This window comes from Glycine max, chromosome 10, assembly GCF_000004515.6.
Source record: "Glycine max cultivar Williams 82 chromosome 10, Glycine_max_v4.0, whole genome shotgun sequence".
Lineage (NCBI taxonomy): Eukaryota > Viridiplantae > Streptophyta > Magnoliopsida > Fabales > Fabaceae > Glycine > Glycine max.
The window spans coordinates 26,323,912-26,330,745 of NC_038246.2; the positions used below are offsets into that span (position 1 = coordinate 26,323,912).

General features: G+C 39.3%; 1 non-coding gene across 1 annotated transcript; it reads left to right on the forward strand.

Moving 5' to 3' along the window:
- Positions 1 to 3,479: 3,479 nt before the first annotated feature.
- On the forward strand, positions 3,480 to 3,586 carry LOC112998291 (small nucleolar RNA R71). Its single transcript, XR_003263327.1, has one exon. It is a non-coding gene; the product is annotated as a small nucleolar RNA R71 (small nucleolar RNA).
- The last annotated feature ends 3,248 nt before the right edge of the window (positions 3,587 to 6,834 follow it).

Sequence of the window (6,834 nt, forward strand, 5' to 3'; positions counted from 1 at the left end):
AGAATCAGCCTTCTTCAACAAGTACTTTAGAGCTGCATGGTCAGTATAAACAATAATGCGAGTACCAAGCAAATAAGATCGAAATTTTTCAAGAGCAAAAACTATGGCTAGAAGCTCTTTCTCAGTAGTAGTGTAATTTGCTTGGGCAGCATCTAAAGTCCTAGAAGCATAATATATCACCCTGGGCAATTTATCAATTTTCTGAGCAAGGACAGCCCCCAATGCATAATTTGATGCATCACACATAAGCTCAAAAGGGGTTGTCCAATCGGGTGCCTGGATGATGGGGGTGGTAGTCAACGCTCTTTTGAGGCAATCAAAAGCCTCTTTGCATCTGTCATTAAAGTCAAACTCCACCTCCTTTTGCAACAAGTTGGATAGTGGAAGGGCTACTTTGCTAAAATCCCTTATAAAGCGCCTGTAGAATCCTGCATGACCAAGAAAAGATCGCACCTCTCGCACACAAGAGGGGTAAGGCAATTGTGAAATAACAGAAATTTTTGCAGGATCTACTTCAATACCCTTATTGGAAATAATGTGGCCTAAAACTATACCTTGCTCAACCATAAAATGACATTTTTCAATATATAGAACAAGGTTAGTTTCAATGCATCTATTCAAAACTTTTTCCAAACTATTCAAACAACCATCAAAAGAGGATCCATATACAGTGAAATCATCCATAAACACCTCTATGCAATTTTCTAAAAAATCACTGAAAATACTAATCATGCACCGCTGGAAGGTACCAGGGGCATTGCACAGGCCGAAAGGCATCCTCCTATAAGAAAAAGTGCCGAAGGGGCAGGTGAATGTGGTCTTTTCCTGATCCTCAGGAGCAATAGTAATTTGCATATAACCAGAAAAACCATCAAGGAAACAGTAGTGGGATTTACCTGCCAGGCGTTCAAGCATCTGGTCAATGAATGGCAGGGGAAAATGGTCCTTTTTGGTAACCTGGTTCAGCCTCCTATAGTCAATGCAGACTCTCCAACTGTTCTGCATCCGAGTAGGAATTAGCTCCTCCTTCTCATTTCTGATCACTATGAGACCAGTCTTTTTCGGGACTACCTGGACGGGACTCACCCATTGGCTGTCGGAGATAGGATAAATGATTCCAGCTTGCAAAAGCTTGGTTATCTCCTTCTTCACTACATCAAGAATCACCGGGTTGAGTCTTCTCTGTGGCTGTCTTACTGGTTTAGCTCCATCCTCTAAATTTATTCGATGCATACATGTGGATGGGCTAATACCAGGAATGTCCGCCAGGGTCCAGCCTATAGCCTTCTTATGCTTCTTGAGAACTGACAACAACTAAACTGACAACAACTTCTCCTCTTGCTCATCAGCAAGGGAGGCAGATATAATCACTGGAAAACTCTTGCTATCATCCAAGTAAGCGTATTTTAAATTTGATGGCAGAGGCTTCAATTCTGGTGTGGTCGGCTGGACAGTGGTAGAAGGAGATGGTTTCTCAGCCTTTACCTCATAAAGAAAGTCAGAGGTATGTGTACTTCCTGAAACATGGTTAGTCCTATCTGACTCTATAAAATCAATCTCAAGAGGTAAAACACCACCACCAGGCATGCAATCAATATCACTCTCAGATTCACTCTCAACATCAAATTCAGACATATGATCAAGTACAATTTCAGACTCAATGCATGAAGAGTGAGAGGCATGCAGATTAGAATAAAGATCAGTCATGTATTCATCAACAACATGGTCAATTATTTCAGCATGAAATACAGAAAGATCTTCAGATGGGTATTTCATAGCATCCAGAATATTAAAATGAACAGTTATATCACCAAACTCCATGGACAGTGTGCCTGCATAAACATCTATCTTAGTTCTAGCAGTTTTCATAAAGGGTCTGCCTAGAATGATGGGAACTGATCCTTGAGAAAATCCATCTTCCATATTCAAGATATAAAAATCAACAGGGAAAATCAGTTCACCAACTATAACTAAGACATCTTCTATGAAACCAACAGGATAGACAAAACTTCTATTAGCTAAATGAATTACCACATCAGTTGACTGCAAGGGACCTAGAGATAGAGAATTAAAAATCGACAGAGGCATAACACTAACAGAGGCTCCTAAATCTAGCATGGCATTGTCAAACTTACTATTCACTATAATACAAGGTATGCTGAATGTACCTGGATCTTTGCATTTTTTAGGAATTTGAGGAACAAATTTACCAATCAATGTGGAGACATTTCTGCCCATGCTAATTCGTTCACTTCCTTTAAGCTTCCGCTTATTAGTGCACAGCTCCTTCAAGAATTTGGCATATCTTGGAATTTGCTTTATTGCATCCAACAGAGGTATGTTTACCTCTACTTTTCTAAATGTTTCCAAGATTTCTTTCTCTGCCTCTTCCATTTTTTTGTTGGAAACTGCTCTTGGAGGGAATGGAAGAGGAGGAATGTGCTGCTTCTGCAAATCAGAATTACCTGTTGAAGAAGATTCACCTGCACAGAAATTGTTAGGTAGATTTTTGTCATCACCTTTTTTTGGAATAGAGTGAAGTTTGGCAGGTTCATTTGCAGATGCGGAAGGTGCTACGGGGTGAGGTCCTTGACACTGCTTTCCCGACCTCAATGAAATGGCACTGATATTTTTGGGATTTTGGACAGCTTGAGAAGGCAGCTTGTCAGAATTCTGGGACTGTTGTTGATTCAATTGGGTAGCCAATTGTCCCATCTGATTGGTTAAGCTCTGAATGGAGGCTCTAGTCTCTTGCTGAAACTGCATGTTTTGCATAGTCATTTGCCTCACAAGTTCTTCGAGGGAAGGTTGTGGAGGGGCCTCAACTGTTAGTTGTTTTTGGGGTTGTTGTTGTTGTTGGATTGGTGGAGGAATGTATGGTCTGCTTGGGCCAGCAGCATTTTGGAAGGAAGGAGCAGGCTGCTGTTGTTGTTGTTGAGGGCTGGACCATCTGAGGTTAGGGTGATTCCTCCATCCAGGGTTGTATCTGTTGCTGGAGAGGTCATAATTGTTCTGTTGTGGTTGATTTTGCTGCTGAGGTTGAGGAGGTCTATTGTAAATATTTGCAGCATAAGCTTCAGGCTGCTCGATTGCTCCAGGTTGCTGCATGGAAGGACAAAGGTCTGTATGGTGGTCAGCAGAGGAGCACAAACCACAAACCACAAACCCTTGTGACAGGTACAGATTTCTGATTCAAGGCCAGCTGGGTTACCAAGTTGACCAACGCATCCAGTTTGCCTTCAAGCTTCTTAGTTTCAGATGATGCAGATGGGTTTGTAGCTACCTCATGCACTCCTCTAATGACTATGGCATCATTTCTGGCACTAAACTGCTGGGAGTTGGAGGCCATCTTCTCAATTAAATTTCTAGCTTCAGCAGGAGTCATGTCTCCAAGGGCTCCACCACTGGCAGCATCTATCATACTTCTCTCCATATTACTGAGTCCTTCATAAAAATATTGGAGAAGAAGTTGTTCTGAAATCTGATGGTGGGGGCAACTGGCACATAGTTTCTTAAATCTCTCCCAATACTCATACAGGCTCTCTCCACTGAGTTGTCTAATACCTGAGATATCCTTCCTGATGGCTGTGGTCCTGGAAGCAGGGAAATTTTTTTCTAAGAATACTCTCTTAAGGTCATCCCAACTCATGATGGACCTTGGAGCAAGGTAATACAGTCAGCCCTTTGCCACTCCCTCTAATGAATGAGGAAAAGCCTTCAGAAATATGTGATCCTCTTGGACATCTGGGGGTTTCATGGTGGAGCAGACAATGTGAAATTCTTTCAAATGTTTGTGCGGGTCTTCACCTGCAAGGCCATGAAACTTTGGAAGCAAATGAATCAGTCCAGTTTTAAGAACATATGGGACATCCTCATCAGGGTATTGGATGCACAAGCTTTCGTAGGTGAAATCAGGTGCAGCCATTTCCCTTAGAGTCCTCTCACGGGGTGGAGGTTGTGCCATGTTCTCAGAATGTGCAAAATCAGAATGCTCAGAATCAGAATGCTCAAAATTATAATGCTCAAGATCAGGATGTTCAAAATCACCAATAACAGAATGCACAGATTCACCAATAATGGAATGCTCAGAATGATCAAAAAGTATAAAATGATGCCTAACTAATCTATGAAATGTCCTATCTATCTCAGGATCAAAGGGTTGTAAGTCAGATGGATTGCCTCTAGTCATACACTACATTCAGCATGCACACAACTAGTTGCCTTGTCATGTAAATAAAGGTGTAGGTTTGAACTACAACTACCCTCAAATGATATCCAAATGACTTGAAATTTTGTGAGCAACCTTATAAAATGATGAGAAGATAGCACAAAAAATTTCAGACAAAAATTCAAAGTCTAACTATGAAAGCTAAAATTGGTAGGTTAAGAAAAATAAGTGAATAAAACTTGAAAAATAAAAAACTTTTGACAGAATCGCTTTTTTTTTACGATGGAGACCTCAGCCGGCCTATGGCGGGCCGGTTGCCACAGCGTAGGAAATTTTTTTCTACCCCAAATGCATATATAATAATTGCGATTCTGATAACCGGAGCAAAAGTTATGGCCGTTTGAAGTTTTGACAAACACAAAATTTGCTAGTTTTTTGGAACTTTCAAATCTGACCAAACTAAAGGCTCTAGCTATTTTCCCCACAAAATATGGATTAAAAGAAGTTACCACAAAAAAATTCAGCCAAAAATAACAACCCTAGCTACTAAAACAAAAAAAAATCTCAAATAATTCAGCATGGGTGGTCGCTAAAATCCGTCTCTAATTGATTTCTACTACTACTCTGTTTTTCCGCAAGCTGATTTCTACTACTACTCTGTTTTCAAGCACAATCTTTACAGCAAAACACCCAAGACTGAAACAGGGGAAACGCTTAATGGGAAAACTGAAATAGAACACACATTAAACAAAATATCAGGACACTAAACAACACTAACACACATACTAACACAATACTAACAATTAAACATAAAACACGAAAGGATTAAACACACAACACTAGCTAGCTATTATGAACCTTTGGACACTGCTCCCCGGCAACGGCGCCAAATTTGATCGAGGCCGTACCCGAATCAAATAAACATGAAAATGCAGTAACTAGGAAGTGATCCTAGGTCGTTTTCCAACGAGCAGTGACAAGCCAAATGTTCATAATATACTTGTAGTAACAATAACGATGGGGGGGGGGGTTGGTTGTTTGGTAATTAAAGAGCAGAACAAATAAAATGGAATACGAAACTACTAATATTAAAAACGAGTTGTTTCCTCTGATTTAGAAGCCACTCTCTTATCCTGGGTTATGGAGAATTCGTCCCTAACAGTCAACCACTTAATCCAACCCTATTCCAATTTACTAAGCGAAAATCAACTTAGGGTTTTCAATACGTGATTAGGCACCACATACACCAGTTAGCCCTTCGTCCATTAAGTATGAACGCAAGTTAGGCTCAGAGGCAATTAATCGAACACGAAGCGTGCACTGATTAATATTCACGAAATTGGGATAACTGGTGAAGGGAAAACTGCCAGGAAACCACATTACAAACGAAACCTCAAAGAGAGTTGGGCTTCGTCCCCAAAAGGAAACAACACCAGAAAATCTAGCCTTCCATGGATTCAAACAGAAAACGCAAATGAAACATGAAGCAGAAACGTAAATGAACAAGAACGTAAATGAACAGAAACGTAAATGAACAGAAATGTAAATGAACAGAAACGTAAATGAAAGTAGAAGAAGAAGCAAGAATGAACTCGTAATTAGAAGCAGAAAACGGAAATTTGCATTAAGAACGAAAACTGTAACAAGGGAACAGAAAAACGTGAAAACCTAAAACCAAAGCTCTGAATAATGAAAATAGCATAGCAGAATAGAATGCCCTGCACGAATCCCAAGGCAGCTATTTAAAAAGAGTCACTCAAAGTCACTGGGCCCTATTACAATACTCTGGCCCAAAATGAAATAAACATTGAACAACATAAAATAAAATTGCGAAATTTCCTAATTAGAAATTAACTAAGGTAAGCGCTGCTTTATTTGCCCTCTTCAATTCCACAACCAAAATCCGGATTAAGCCCAATGTTTCATTAATTCCTGAAATTAGATTAAAAACATCAAATTAGCTAAATGAGCCCAAATAATAAAACTGCCTAATTAATTGACAATTAAGACCAATCAATAATTAAAATGGTGCAAAAAGGGTTTAGAAAATAGAAGAAAATGATGGCACATCACCCACCAAGAAGAGTTTATTAGAGATGTCATCACAAGATGCTCTGTTGGCGTAGAATAAGTTGTTGTCCAAGCAACTTGAGACTTTAACAGAAACACTGAGTAAGCTGCCAACTCAATTACATGTTAGTTAGCCTTCACCTTCTTCTTTTTTGCAGGTTGCAGGTTGCACACTTTGTGGTGGAGCTCATGAATTAGTAATTCATTCATAATCAAAGATTCTCTGATTTTTTTTCCAATAGAAATCAAAGTAAGACTATTTAATCTACCTTGTGACATAGTAGATTGCAAATAGGATTTTAACAATTTTAATTTCCAAAAACAATTTTCAACATATGCAACAATAATAGGAATAGTTAATATTGTTCTAAAAAATTACATGAAACATGGATTTCTCTATTCATCAAACATATGCTTTTTAAAAATACACTCATTATATCTGCCTTTTCAGCCTCAGCAGACTTTCCACCTTCTAAACATATTAATGCATACTCATTCTTATTTACCTTATATTACTCACGCTTACCTTGAACCTGCCTTTCCAACTTCCCGTACTTTTAATTACAACTACAACACGTGAAGTTGTAGGCCCTACC